The sequence below is a fragment of the Ammospiza nelsoni genome, chromosome 2, assembly GCF_027579445.1.
Source record: "Ammospiza nelsoni isolate bAmmNel1 chromosome 2, bAmmNel1.pri, whole genome shotgun sequence".
Classification (NCBI taxonomy): domain Eukaryota; kingdom Metazoa; phylum Chordata; class Aves; order Passeriformes; family Passerellidae; genus Ammospiza; species Ammospiza nelsoni.
Window position 1 is genome coordinate 67,277,597 of NC_080634.1, and position 16,027 is coordinate 67,293,623.

General features: G+C 41.6%; 1 long non-coding RNA gene across 1 annotated transcript; it reads left to right on the top strand.

The window, feature by feature from the left end:
* The first annotated feature begins 12,240 nt into the window (after positions 1–12,240).
* Positions 12,241–14,183, top strand: LOC132070348 (uncharacterized). The gene is made up of 3 exons (XR_009417956.1): positions 12,241–12,305; positions 13,051–13,126; positions 13,935–14,183. It is a non-coding gene; the product is annotated as an uncharacterized LOC132070348 (long non-coding RNA).
* Positions 14,184–16,027: the final 1,844 nt, after the last annotated feature.

The window sequence follows — 16,027 nt, forward strand, 5'->3', positions numbered from 1 at the left end:
GCCACTTCCTTCCGCCACTTCCTTCCTTCCGCCACTTCCTTCCTTCCGCCACTTCCTTCCTTCCTTCCGCCACTTCCTTCCGCCACTTCCTTCCTTCCGCCACTTCCTTCCTTCCGCCACTTCCTTCCTTCCGCCACTTCCTTCCTTCCTTCCTTCCTTCCTTCCTTCCTTCCTTCCTTCCTTCCTTCCTTCCGCCACTTCCGCCACTTCCGCCACTTCCGCCACTTCCGCCACTTCCTTCTGCCACTTCCTTCCGCCACTTCCTTCCTTCCGCCACTTCCTTTCTTCCGCCACTTCCTTCCGCCACTTCCTTCCTTCCGCCACTTCCTTTCTTCCGCCACTTCCTTCCGCCACTTCCTTCCGCCACTTCCTTCCTTCCGCCACTTCCTTCCTTCCGCCACTTCCTTCCTTCCGACACTTCCTTCCGACACTTCCTTCCGACACTTCCTTCCTTCCTTCCAACACTTCCTTCCGACACTTCCTTCCGACACTTCCTTCCGACACTTTCTTCCTTCCGACACTTCCTTCCTTCCGACACTTCCTTCCGACACTTCCTTCCTCTCTCCTCTCCTCTCCTCTCCTCTCCTCTCCTCTCCTCTCCTCTCCTCTCCTCTCCTCTCCTCTCCTCTCCTCTCCTCTCCTCTCCTCTCCTCTCCTCTCCTCTCCTCTCCTCTCCTCTCCTCTCCATCTGAAATCTAGTTAAACTCTCCCCTTCCTTTTCTAAGATGATTTGCAAGTAAAATTTGTTAGACTTGGTTTTTAGCAGTACTATTCCACACTGATTAAAACTGCTATGCAAAATAAGAAAGCAGACAATTTTTAACTGAGCAGGTAGCAAATTTCTTTGAGGCCCTCAAACTTTCTGCAGCAACCCTATTCAAGCCAAACAACTTGAGAAGAATCTATACTTATTCTTACCAGAGGTATCCAACTAGAAAAAAAAAAGTTTCATTTTCATTGCAATTTCCTGACACCAAAAAATTTTAAGCAAACAATTATGTACCTTTTCCACTGCTAACTCTATTATAGTTGCCTGGCCAGAAGCACCCTATATTAAATTATTTGAAATATTTAGATTTTATATATATATGGCTTAACTGTCTCTCACCTTTTCTCATGTATTTCTTCTGTTTCCAGTCAGACCATCACCTCCATTGTCAACTTTGCTCCCAACTGCAGTACCTAACATACCAACAGTAACTGTGAACAGGAGTACTGAAAAGTGACTTATTGGCCTGCCCCAATCTAGGCTACTTGCAAGCTGAAAACCAGTTTGTATCAAGGGAAACATTTACATTACTCTTCCATTTTATCTTCCATTTTACGACTCTTTAGTTTTAGTCATTCATCTCTGATGTGGAACCTTGCTAAGGGTTTTTGAAAATCTAAATATACTACCATCTGCTGAATTGTCCTCATCTGTTGTGGCAGTAATATCTTCAAAGAACTCCAGCAGGTTAGCTAAGCATGACCTCTCCTGTCTGAATCCATGCTGACTATCCTTAATCAAGCTATGTGGATTTACTTTACATTGGACATTTCATGTGAGAGTTCCTGTATTTTCTCCCAGAAAATTATAAACTCACTGTTTTCCCTCATGACCATTTAATGGAATATAATGAAGTTCTCTTTGCTGCTTTTCAATCCTTAGGAATCTCTCCTGAGTTGTGTGAACTTTAAAAATGTCAGTGAAGAATTAAATTATTTCCCTACTTGGTTCCCTTAGCACTTTTTTTGCTGATCAGAAGAGATCGTAATATTTTAACAGCTTTATTAGATATGCCCACTCACTGTATTTACAGTTGTGTGTCAAACTGGGGGAAAATATCTGCCTCATACAGCTGCCACTTCATCTGTCTGAAAAAGTAAGAATAATTAGAAAACTAAAGATAATTAGAAAACCAAATACAAACAAACAAACAAAAAAACCAAACCAAACAACCAAAAAAAAAAAACCCTAGGAAAAAAAATCAACCACCAAATAGGAAATGTTCTAATTAAAGCTGAATGAACCTTTTCTTCAAACTAAAAAAACAAAACCAAACTGAAAAAAAAAAACAAACCAAAACAAAAAAAACCCCAAAACCAAACCAAACAACTCCCAAACCACCACCACCAAACCCCAACAAACTAAGAAAACAAACAAACAACTAAACTCATGAAAAACAAAACCAGGCATAAAAAGAGACATTTTAGCACTTTCTTTTACTTTCAGCAGTAGGGAAAAGCAAAAAAATCTCCAAATAAATCATATCTTGAATTCTGGTAAACCATAAAAGCATGTAAAATGTGATGAAAAGGAGCACGTGTCTTAGCTGTTGTGTGAACTTTATACATGCCATTTAAAAAAAATTTTATCCATCCTTTTTTGTAGGTTTTTTCACTGGATTTATTAAATAATTTTTATTTTAAAAATGTACTGGAAAATTAATTAATCTTTTCCTCATAGGTAACATAAATATTCAAGGATATATATTATATTTTATATTGTGAGATTTTTCTTGTTTAATTTTGGTTTGATTTTTTGTTTTTAATTTGGGAATGTTTACATCTCATATATTTCAGAGCTTTCTTTAGTACTGTGACATCGAATGAGGATTCTTCAAGGAGACCAACTCAAGAAGTGACTGCGATTTGTTAAACTTATTTTTGAAACATTACCATAAACAAATACTAAAAGTGTTTATTTTACTGGATTAAACTCAACAGAGAAGCATTTATTTGCTTTCTGAACTTAAAATATTGGAAACATGGAGGTTTCACTTTCTCATGCAATAAAATAATTAAATTAGACGCTGCTTTTTTGCCACTAGTATTTAAACCAACAGTACACCATTTTTATGAAAATATTTGAGAAGAAAAAAGACTGCAAAATATTGTTTTTGCATAATCCCAGTGCTGAGAAGGTTGTTAAGTAGCCACCAAGGATGAGACAATGGTACACAGACAAGGCATCATCATAATCTTTGCACACTCTAGAACAAAAATATTGCTAAATTGGTAGAAAGGGCTCTTCAGGCCTTTCTATATCATGCTGTTTCCACTGAGTCTTATTTCACAGAGGTCTAATAACACAACAGCTTCTCAAATTTACCCCTGTGTTTTCCCTGAACATTTTCTGAGCTCACTGTCACTGTCAAACAAACACAATGTTCATCGGTATGCACTGAGTTCACTTTCTCATGAGTATAAATAGTGGAAAAATCTCTTTCCGTCCTAGAGGAGCAGAAAGGAAATTTTATTTTGTTTCCTCTTTAAAAGATGGAGTTCAACAACTCAGTTGATGAGGCTCAAGTGGCAGTGAGTGAAGAACCAGGGCTGCAATCAAGCTGTACAGGGGGAATTCCCAAGTACAGGAACTGGTGTAGCAGCTCTGAGCCTCGTCACAATCTGGAAGCCCTTGGCAGGCAATCAGGGGAGGAGAGGATGGTGCCAGGAGCAACTGAGGGTGATTTAAATTACTCCAGGGGTTGTGAGTGACCAGGAGCATGGCAAACAGGCATGTGGCACATCAGTGAGGGTGTGGCAAGGCAGTTTGCAGGGCAGTTTGTGCAGGTAGGATGAGCAGGAAGGGCTCCTCTGGCTGCTGGAGTGCAGCCAATAGAGGCAGCAATGCACTCAGTAGCTGGTAAGGAAGAGCAAAGAAGCCCCAGTGTTACAGGCATACCAGATTAATCTTCCTCAGTTTTGGTGTCGACGTGTCCCAAAACTCAATCCCATGTAGCTGCAAGGGTCACTAAAACAGCTGTGTCCAAGACCTCCAGCCAGCCAGGCCTACCTATGGTAGATGGAGCTCTCCAGGTCACAGAGTGCCTGGATGTCTCTTCCTAAGTATGGGGCAAGCAAATACCTATTTTGCAGAAGGTGTGCTGTGGTTGAGGAGCTGTGTCACCATGTGAAGGAGCTACAGGAAGAAATGGACAGGCTGAGTAGTATTTGAGCAAATGAGCAAGACACAGACCGATGACTTTGAGAGATACTACAGTCTCAAGACTCTTGGGAGTCTCAAATCTCCATTATAGTGGAGAAGCAGATGGAGACTCTGAACCCTGAAGCACACAGTCCTAATTAGTCAAAGTATTGCTAGCCAAGGATTTGTTGCCGATGAAGATTGTAAGCATGCCTCTGCGTGCACCAGGAGGAAGATTCCTCCTTCTTCCCAGAATTTGATTAGTAGGACTGTATTACAGCGGCCTGAGTGGGTCACTGCTGGTGAGAGAGAGACGGTGAATCTTGTATCTTGATCAGAAGGCTGAATTTATTAATATATGATATATAATACATTATTACTATACTAATAGAATATAGAGAGAGGTTTGCAGAGCTGCTAGCTAAGCTAAGAATAGATAGAAAAGAATCCACAACAAAGTTGTGTCCAGGGACTCAGTCCCCTGGCTTGCACTGATGATTGGCCCTTAATTATAAACATAGAAAATGAGCCAATCAAGGTGAATCCTATTGCATTCCACAGCAGCTGATAATAATTGTTTACCTTCTCTTCGGGGGCCTCTGGCTCCCGAAGACACAGAAATATGAAAGAAAAGGATTTCTGTGGAGAAATGTCTGCGACAGGACTGGTGTCTTCTTCAACAAGTATGATGCTCTAGAATGCCAGACTGCTGATGAGGTGGGCAAAGGTCCTTCTGCCATAATGGGGCTTCCTAAAACAACACCACCTGTACCCTGTGCCACAGCCTCCTTTTTTGAGAGGAAAAAGAAGAGTAGTTGTAATAAGGGGAACAGGTAGTTCAATGTGCAGACCAGACCCAACTCACAGGAAGGTCTGCTGTCTCCCAGGGGCATGGATAAGGGACATTACTGAAAAATTCTCCAGTATAGAAAGGCTGTCTTGTTAGTGTTCAAACTAGCAGTGATGAAATAACAAAGAGAAGTCCAAGAGAAATCAAAAGAGGCTTCAGGGCTCTGGTATGATTGGTAGAGGGATCAGGAGCACAGGTAGTGATTTCCTCAATCCTTCTGTAACAACAAATAGGAATAGGCAGATCCATCAGGTTGATGCCTGGCTCTGAGGTTGGTGTCAGTGGAAAACTTTTGGGTTTGTTGGTCATGGGAGGATCTACTCAATGCTTGTTCTACTGACACCTGATGGGATGCACCTATCTCAGAGGAAAAAAGGAGTTCTAGCACAGGAGCTAGTGGGGCTAGCTGACAGAGCTGTAAAATAACTTGGAAGGGGGGAAAGGGACAAAATCAGGCTCACCGGTGATGAGCAGAGGCATGATGTACTTGACGAAGCTAGCACTAATGGGGTCCCTCAATCTACTTCATAAGGTGTTGACTGTAATGTACCACACCTGAAATGTTTACTCTTATGCAGGAAGTGTGAGGAACAAAAAGCAGAAGCTCAAGGCTTTGGCCCAGTGCCAGGGATTTGCCATCATTGCATGAGTGAAACCTGTTGGGATGAGTGATGTGATGAGTGCCCTGTTGGAAGTTCCAGGCTCTTCAGGAGTGAAAGGCAGAGCAGAAGAGGCAGAGGGGTGGCACTGTATGTAATAGACGAGTTAGAATGTATGGAGCTCACAGCTGGCAATGGCACAGTTGAAAGTCTCTGAGTGAGAATCAAGGGGTAAACAAATAATGAGGATGTCACTGTGGGAGTCTACTATAGACCTTCTGGCCATGATAATGACATCAATTATTCTTTGAGGAGCTAAGGGACACTTCCAAGTGAACTGCCCTGTCCTTATTGGGGACTTCAACTTGCCAGAAATTAACTGAAACAGTCACAGAGCTGGTACAACCCAGGTCAGAAGATTCCTAAAAAAAACAGGATGACAATTTTATGGAACAGATCCTGAGGGATCTGACTAGGAAAGATGCCCTTGGTCTACTGCTTGTCAAGAAAGTGTATCTTGTAAGTAACATAAAAACTGGTGGCCACAGCATCCACAAAAAGATCTGGTTTAAAATCTCTCTTGACAGAAGGAAAAATTCCAGCAAAACCTCAGCTCTGGACATGAGGAGAGAAGACTTCAGGCTGCTTAGTGAATTAGTGAGTAAGGACCCTCAGGAAACTGTTTTTGCAGGTGATGAGGCCCATCAGTGCTGGTCACTTTTTAAAGTGATGGTGATGACCTGCTAAGGGCACAGAGGCAAGCAATTGCCACATGTTGGAAGTCAAGCAGGTGATGCAGAAGGCAATAGGAAAATTTTTGGATAAATTAGGATAATTGGCAGTGTAAAAATAGCATCATCCTGTTATAGATTGAGGGTGGTCACCTCACAAACAGATAGCACAGAGAGGTTGTGTCAATCCCACCCCTGGAAGTGTTCAAGGTCAGATGGGATAGGGTTCTGAGAAACCTGGGCTAGTGAAAAATGTCCCTCCTTACTGCAGGTGAGTTGAAACTAAACAATCTTTAACATATCTTCCCCAAAAGCTATTCTATGATTCTGTGGTTCTGTGAATGGATACTTATTGTCCTAAAGGAGACAAGCACAAGACAATCCTTAAAAATCCATAGAAATACTGTGCAATAGAAATGTAGAGAGTGAGAGTTACAGGACTCTTTTCTTCTTCTCATCTCTAATTTTTTTCCCATTTTTGGAAAACAGCAACTTCATAACTTTTTTTTGCAGACAAGAAGTTATATGCCTAGGGGAATCTTATGATCTCTGACAATCTGTGTGGTAAATGTCCTTGATTAGACCATGGCTGTGCTGCTTTTCAGCCCTCAGATGGACTCACTTTATAGCCAGGCAACCCAAAGCATCTACAGTTAAGCATTTACATCATTCTGCATCCACAGTTATTGACTTTTATTGACAGTGGAAATTGAAACACAATCTAGTCCTCAGCATTCTTCACTCGCACTTTAAGAAATGAGAAAAAACACCTGCAAAATATTGAAAAATTGTTGCTATTTTATCTATAGTCCAATACTTTTACACTCTATTTAAAGTACAGTACGATGAGTGAGGGAACTCTAGCCTTTCATTTTAGATCTCTGGAGACAGGAAAGGCAAAAAGTGTTCCTGCACCTTTGCAGAGAAAGAATGCGTATGCTCTGTTTTGGTAACTCTAAGAGCCACTCAGCCACTTCAGAAAGAAAATTATCAAAGAGCAGCATGACTGAGCATATAGAATAAACATATACAAGAAAGGAGTCACAGGTGTGTAGTGAGAATGTGATGGCAACTGAAGTTAATCAAAGTAGTCTATCCAGCTCTAATTGAAATGGGAATAAATCTCACCTTCTCACTTACAGTCTTAAGTGATACTTGAGATCTTCTTCAGTGCTTTAGGCTGTTGAAAACCAGAGAACATCCTTCATTATGAGTTTGCACTCTACAGAGGGAAGGGGTCAGTCTATAGCTGTTTCTTCAGGGACTTCTTTTGTTTCGTTTTTCTTTCCTTCAGTAACTCCATTTCTCATCAGTCTCTGATAATGAACAACCTTCAGTAGTATGTCCTAAGAAACTTCTCTCTGTGATTTAGTTTTGATTTGAAATGTATCAGCCTTTTGCTACAAGGACCTCTGCAGTAACACATTAAGACTTCAATATTCCTGCAGATATTCACTACTATTTTGTGCAGGGGGAGAAAGGGAGAAGTCGAGACATAAACTGTTAAAAGTTAAATTCTTTGTATTTAGAATATTCTGCCTGTCTACAAACATGAATATAATATTATGGTTGCCAATATCAAGAATTATTTTCCCACATTTCCCAGCAAGGTCTGTTTTTATTTCCTTGTACCTCTTGCTTTCCAAAGTTTCCATAATAGGCTTTAACACTTTTTAAAGGATAAAGATGTTACTTAATGTGTTTTATTTTGTTGGTTTCTTGTCGCAGACATTTCTCCACAGAAATCCTTCCTCTCAGATTTCTGTGTCTTCTGGAAGGCAGAGGCCTCAGAAGAGAAGGTAAACAATTGTTATCAGCTGCTGTGGAATGCAATAGGATTCACCTTGATTGGCTCATTTTCTATGTTTATAATTAAGAGCCAATCATCAGTTCAAGCCAGGGGACTGAGTCCTTGGCCACAACTTTGTTGTGGGTTCTTTTCTATCTCTTCTTAGCTTAGCTAGCAGCTCTGCAAACCTCTCTCTATATTCTTTTTAGTATAACTATAATGTATTATATCATATATTAATAAATTCAGCCTTCTGATCAAGATGCAAGATTCACCGTCTCTCTCTCACCAGCAGCGGCCCACTCAGGTCGCTGTAATATCTGGTGACCCCTCGTGTCAGAGCAAAATTAATCTGATAAGACCAGAGGAGCAAAATTGCTGCACTGGGTAAAAATCCTGTATGTGTAGCATTTGAGGGTTGCTTTGAAGTGACCTCAGAAAGTGGATTCAAGCCAGGAGCTGAAGAACCGAAGATCCTGATTTGGACAGAGTTCACAGCCAAGGCTGACCACAACAGAACCTTCTTCTGGAAAACCATCAGGAAAGATGATGGAAAAGAGCAGCAGACCTGTGGAGCTGGCCAGAGAAAGCTGGACTCTTTCAAAAGGTACTGTTCACTTTTCTATCCCTGATGAACCAGCCCTTCGTAGCTTTTGTATGGCAGACCCATGCCTTGCCAGAAGAGATTCAATTTTCCTCTGCAGAGGAAAAAATCATTGCCCTCTGGAAATACTGGTGCAGAGAAGATGGTTGCTTTTTGTCAAAAACAGATATCTATGGGTTCTTTCGATGGGCAAAGCTTTTTGGGTTCTTTGCTGATATTCTGTATGCTTTGGATGTTTTTGTCTGGGAGTGCATGGACTCGATTATTCAGTGCGTCTACCTGGAGGGACGCGTGCTGCCTTCTATCTACCCAGCATTTATAAAGCTTTTCCCTGTCCTGAAACGCAGAGCAGCTTGTTTTCAATGGATTTCTAACTGTTATGGCCAGGCTCCATTTCCACCGCCCTTGGCAGAAGACCCGGTGGGTGACGACTTTGGGTTTTTTTCCCCCCCCTGCTTCGCGGCGGGGGGGGCCGAAACTTCGCGGCGCGAAGAAGTTTTTTTTACTCTTGCTCCGGAGCATGCTCAGATGGAGCCTCCTCCTTCCCCCCCTTCTCTCTCTCCGGGGGGATGGGAGCGGCCGCTCAAGCCAGCGCCGGCCTCTCAGACTCCGCCTTCAGAAACGGGGGCGGCACCGGTCTCCGAGGTTTCCTCCACGGCCCTGCTAGAGCCGTCACTCCAGGAGATCCCGTCTCCGCCTCTCCAGGAGGTCCCGCCCGCGGTTGCACCGGCCTCCCTGCCCCCGCCAGAGCCTGTGTCAGAGAAGGCCGAAGAGACAGCACTTCCGCCGATTGACCTGTTGCTAAGCAACAGCGACGCTTCGCCGCTCCTCCCAGCTCCGCTGGTGCCCGTGCCGTGCCCGCCGCCGTTTTCAGAGCCCAAGGACGCAGCACCAGCGTGTTCCCGCGTGTCCCCGCCGCCTCCACAGCAGACCCCAGAGTCAGCAGCAGAAAACGGAGTTGAGCCCGCGGGACCCTCGGAGCAGCCCGCGGCGGATGCCACGCTCAGCGCGGTTCCCCCCCCGGTTTCGGTTCCCCCCCCGGTTCCGGCTCCCTCCCCGCTGCTTCCACCGGATGTCCCAGCAGTCGCCCCGGCAGGGGGTCTCTCCTTCCGTGGAGCAGGGGCTGCCCGCCAACTCACTCTTGCGGCAGTCCGGCTGCCGGCTTTCAAGCTCGGCGGTTTGGGGGGTGGTTTTTCGGGGATTGTCCCATGGAGGCCGCCGCCTCTCTTGTGCCCTAGCGGCGAGGGGGAGGGGGCTCCCGAAGGTTTTGCCTTGGGTCCCCAGCCCAGTGGGGGTGGTGCTGTGATGCTGTGGGAAACAAACATTCCCAGACCCGAGATGAAGATTCTCGGGGCAGCTTCTATTTCCCTGCTGCTGGCATGCCTCAGTGGTTTAGGGGAAAGGAAGCGTCTCACTGCCCGTGCTGCCATTGTGCTGGCAGCAAAGTTCAGGCCTGCGGGAAAGCACAGCCTTCCTCATGGGTTTGGCCTGGGATGCTGGGCTCAGGAAATTCCTGGGCCGGGCCCGCTGCGAGGCCTCTTGATGTTTCTAGGGGTTCTGGTTTGTCCTACCGGTCCGGGTCCCCCTGTGTGAGCCAGTTTTGGGGTTCCTGGTCCAGTATGGGCCAGGGCCCCCAGGGCCTTTCCTTCTCTGGCATTGCTCTGCTGCTGCTCTTTTGCTTTTCGATCAAAAAAAAAAAAAAAAAAAAAAAAAAAAAAAAAAAAAAAAAAAATTTAAAAAATAAATAAAAAAGATTGAAAATAGGCGGGCAGCAGCTCTGAAGTGCTGAAGCACTGAAGGGCCAGAAAAGGACATTCTAAAAATTGTTCAAATTGTTTAAAATTGTTTAAAATTGTGTTATGCTGTTTCAGGACAAAAAGGACTCTAAGGACTCTCAGATGTCCAAAAGAAACAACTTCAGCTGATGGACTGTTCCTGAAACTCAGCTGCATGGACTTGAATTCTCTTTGCATTGTTTCTTGCAATTTTCTTATACTGTAGGATTGTTTTAGTGAATTGTTGGTATTCTATATCTTATAGGTGAAGGAATTTCCTGTTCATTCCACATCAGCATTTTTCTTTTATTTTTATACAATTTAGAAAGGTGAGATGTCGCAGACATTTCTCCACAGAAATCCTTCCTCTCAGATTTCTGTGTCTTCTGGAAGGCAGAGGCCTCAGAAGAGAAGGTAAACAATTGTTATCAGCTGCTGTGGAATGCAATAGGATTCACCTTGATTGGCTCATTTTCTATGTTTATAATTAAGAGCCAATCATCAGTTCAAGCCAGGGGACTGAGTCCTTGGCCACAACTTTGTTGTGGGTTCTTTTCTATCTCTTCTTAGCTTAGCTAGCAGCTCTGCAAACCTCTCTCTATATTCTTTTTAGTATAACTATAATGTATTATATCATATATTAATAAATTCAGCCTTCTGATCAAGATGCAAGATTCACCGTCTCTCTCTCACCAGCAGCGGCCCACTCAGGTCGCTGTAATAGTTTCTGGTTTTGTTTTGTTTTGATCTTCCTCCGTCACCTAAAACAGAAATTAAAACAGAAATTAAGTATATGATAATAGCTCAGTAGGAGCTGGTATCACCAATCTCTTGTCTCTGCAGGAGCTGACTCCAATCTCCCATGTCCTTCTGGGTTCACAACTCAGCATAAAATGGAAGCCACTGACTTGCATATACATGATACCTCCCATCAACTTTTCTGTAGAGGAGTGAACATCCTTCTGTATTCCAAGAGTTAGAAAATTCAGAAAAGGGATAGATCCAGATCTTGATCTCTGTGGATTGTGTTTGTGTACTGGTCTGGGGTGGAATAGAGTTACTTTTCTTCATTGAAGATTATGTGGGCCTACAGTTGGCATCTGTGACCAAAGTGTTGCTAACATACCAAGACTTTTGCTATTGCTGAGCAGCATTTATTCTGTGTCAAGGCCTTTTCTGTTTCTCACCCTTCCCCAAAAGTGTAGACTGAAGGTGCACAAGAATCTGTGAGGGGATACCGCGAGGAGAGACCACCCCAAGTGAACAAACAGATATCCCAGACCACATCATTGTGTGCTCATCAATAAAAGCTAAAGAAGGAAATAGGGAGGGTGGACTTTTTTAGAGTGATGACATTTGTCTTCAGAAGTAATCTTTACATGTCATGAAGCCTTCTTTTCTGTAAATGGTTGAATCTATGTAAATCCCCTAGTACTCAGTAGTTTTGGTATAGGGTGGAGGATCTATACCTGCTTCCTGAGCAATATTTCCTTTAATTTTTCTGTATCAGTCAAATATATTATCATTTTCAAACCTTTCCAGGAACTCACATAAGGAAGAAGGTTGGTTTATAGACCATCTTCAAATTTTCATGAGAAAGGTAAAAGACTATTCAACCTAATCAAAGTAAGATTGCTTCTGGATATATTCAGGAACAGAGTATAAGACCACATGGAAGATTAGTGTTAAAAAGGGGCATAGCTAGAAAGATGAATACCTCTGGCTGAATAGCTGCTGAGAAGTGAATTTTTATGACTATGACATTTGTAGCTAAACATCCAGAGGGGAATTTGGAATTTAGATATCAATAGTCTATATATATACATGTATATTTATGTAGGTGTAGAATAAGGGATTAGAGGACATCTCATCCCTGATAAGTCACAGTTGTACTAAGAAGAGGAACAGCTTTGCTCTTAATGAGTCACAGCTGTGACTAATAAAGATAAGTGTGATAAAAGGGATGGGTTGGCTAGCGAGGAGAGAACCTGGAGGAAGACTCATGATCCTAAGGAGGGGCTGAGCCAGAAGGACTGGGCAGAAACAGGTGAGAGAATAACTGTTTTGAGGTCGGTCTGGGTCTGCAGCTAGGGCCTGCTGTTGGAATCTGAAGTCATAGTCTAGCAGGAGCAGCCTGTATTCAGAGTCTGCAAAGTAATACACACAGTCACAGTATAGCAGGAAATAACTGCAGTCAGAGTCTGACAGAGAAACCAACAGCAGGAGCTTGCTGCAGGCAGAGTCAGGGAATAGTTGGAGTCAGGATAACTGAATTGTAAGGAGGAGTAAACCAGGATCCTTTTATACTGTGGTAAACGAGAAGTTTGTGCCTTGCCTCATTTCTACCCCTAATGAGAGGGTTTCTGTAGCATATTTATACATGCTGATATTGCATATATTTATTTTAAAAAACTATGCTAGAAGAAAGACATAGAGAGAACTAGAATAGATACAGACAGAACATAGATATAAATAAAGAATTATAGAATGGTTTGGGTTAGAAGGGACCTTGAAAGATCATATTGCACCCCTCCTGCCATGAGCAGGAGTACCTTCCAATAGAACAGGTTGCTCAAGGTCCCCTCTAACCTGCACTGAACATTTTCAATGATGGCCTGTGTGAAATTTATTTGGGTAGCCTGGTCCATTCACTCACCATTCTCATTATTAAAAAAAAAAAGTTTTTTTCTTTTGCCTAATGTAAACCTATCTGGTTTGAACTTAAAAGCATTCTCCCTTGTACTATCACTATACACCTTTGGTAAAAAGCCTTTTTCCATCTTTTTTTATAGGCTGCCTTTCTTTTTAGGAAAAGTGTTCCAGCCCCCTGATCATTTCTATGACCCTCATCTGGACCTTCTCTAACAGGTACATATCTTTCCTGTGTTCTGGACTCTAGAGATGGATGATGTACTCCAGGTGAGGCCAATTAAGAGTGGAACAGAGCAGGGAGAATCACCTCCCTCAATCTTCTAGCTGAACTACCTTTTATGCAGCTCAGAATATGATTGGTTTTCTGAGCTTCATGCTCACATTGATGGATCATGTCCAATATTTCATCCACCCCCAGATTCTTCAGGGCTGCTTTGAATCAGCTAGTGCCTGAGTCCGTGCTGGGGATTGTTATGACCCATGTGCAGGATTTTGAATTTAGCCTGTTGATCTTCATAAGCTCCATACAGGCCCACTCCTCAAGGAGGGGTTATAAAAGTCCCTCTGGATGGAATCCCTTTCTTCTAGCAACTCAAATGCATCACTCAGCTTGGTGTCATCTGCAGACTTGCTTTTGGTGAAGTCTATCCCATTATCTAGGTCATTAATGAAGATATTAAAAATTACTGATTCCAGACCTGACAGCAGGGACAGCATCCATTAGTGGTTTACATTTAAATATTGAGTCATTAACTGCAGTTCTTTGTGTGTGGCTATCCATCCAAACCCTTATTAAACTAAGAATCCCTCCATCAAACCCATATCTCTGCAATGTACAAGTAAGAATGTTGTGGGGGATTCTATCAGAGTGTTTAAATAAGTGCAAGTAGACAACATCTATAGCTCTTCCCTTGTCTGCTGATGCGGTTACTCCACCACAGAATGCCATGAGGCAGGCAGAATCTGCCCTCAGTGAAGCCATGTGGGCTGTATCTAAGCACCTCTCTATCTTCCATCTCAACAGATCTTCCAGGATAACCTGTTCCATGATCTTTCTGGGCATGGAGGTGAGACAGACTGCTCAGTAGTTCCCAGAGTCCTCCTATTTTACCCAGTTGTAAAATGGTCATTAAGTCAAATATAATATTCCAGTCTGGCTTCAATATTAATATAGTGTATAATTGAAAAATGTATAAATTTTATAATAAATTTATATAGTATAATTATAAAATTTATAATATTTACTGTATTTTATATTAAATATGTTGTACAATTATATGAGCCTACTGTATTATATATATTATAAATTATAATGTATTCGTATATTACTATATAGCTTATATTGTAGAGTATATATAAGCATATTTCTGCTGTAGCATCTCCAAGTTTCACACATTAAAAACACTATTTACTTCACTCATGTGACAGTATTTAAAAAAATCTAAAACTTAAAAATGCATAGATGATAAGACAAGCTGATAACTGGCGTTCTTCGGTGTTCCGAAATTGGAACTCAGTGTTTCAAAATCCCAGTCTTTTCCATCATTGCCTAGTATTTTCAATGTAAGTTAAGAATCTGCTGTTCCTGCTTCTGCTGAAAAAATAATACCTTACCAAACCAGGAGTATGGTGCTGTTCAGAAGTACAGTCTGCAAAATATCAGCATGAATAGTATTTCAAAGTATTCATCTCAAAAAGCAGACTCTGACAGATGCAGAAATGAAAAATTGAAGAGAAAATTACAAACCTATAAGTAAGACTGTTTAGTATAATGTGCATTTTCATTAAAGCTGAGAAAAATAGAGCAGATAGTTACAAGAAAATATAACTGCAAAGCAATCACACAGAAAGCATTTCTGAGATGCCTGATAAACCAGAGCTGAAAAAGCAATGGTCTTGAATAAAAGCAGTTAATCCTTGTGAATTAAAAGACCTTTATCTATTTGAAATACATTGAGATTATAGGTATGCACAAAGCACGTAAGATATTGTTATGCTGGCAGGCTGAAAAATGATTATTTAGCTGGACCACTCTTTGTTTCTCTGTTAAGAAAATGGTGCATTACTGGTTATATGAATTATCAGCAGTTTTATGGGACTTAGTAGTTAGGAGCTGCAGTTTATCCATTATCAAAGCATTTACAACTGAAGAGATGAAGAAAAACTGCTTCATGAGTGTTATAAAATCTCAGAAGATAAAGCCAAAATATCTGTAAGATTTTCTTTTGGAAAAAAAGGACAAACTTTATAATGATGGTCTTGTCATTCTTCTTGCCTTGCAGGTATGTTTTCACCCATGACAAGTTTAGAACCAGGATTATCATCTCAGAAATAAAGCTAGTAATACAGCTAATTTTAACTGTGCAGAAACTCTCCTCTGTGATGAGGTCACAAGGGTTGCAGGTGAAGAGAGAGGCGACAATGTTGATCCATGTTCAGAAGGCTTGATTTATTATTTTATGATATATATACTACATTAAAACTATACTAAAAAGAAATAGAAGGAAAAGTTCTCAGAAGGCCAGCTAAGCTAAGAATAGAAAAGAATGAATAACAAAGGGCTATGTCTCAGCAGAGAGCAAGACCCAGCTCTGCTGTGAGTGGTCAGTAAATCCAAACATCCACAGGAGACCAACCACGGATCCACCTGCTGCATTCCACAGCAGCAGATAACCATTGTTTACATTTGTTGCTGAAATTTCTCAGCTTCAGCAGGAAAAAATCCTAAGAAAGGATTTTAATGAAAAGATGTCTCTTCTATCAAAAAGTTCTGAATTAAATAAAACAGGATAAGAATTTTAACTAGGCTAAAATACCATACACATATGCATTACTTTTATTTCATTTATTTAAAGAGATAATTAATAGTCTGTATCTTTATATCTTAGCTGGAATATGCAAGTAGGAAACGTTTTCATTGACAAAGTAGCATTAATTTGTTTAAAAATAATGTTATGATGAGGGGCTGCCTTTGTTGAAGCCAATTTTTCCTGGCTATTTCACTAACAAGCTGACACAATGATAATGCTATTGTACAACCACTTCTCCCATTTCTTTTTTATCAGTACTGGGAATGCATTTCTTGGCAACCATCCACAAAGCATTGTCTCCCTGAAT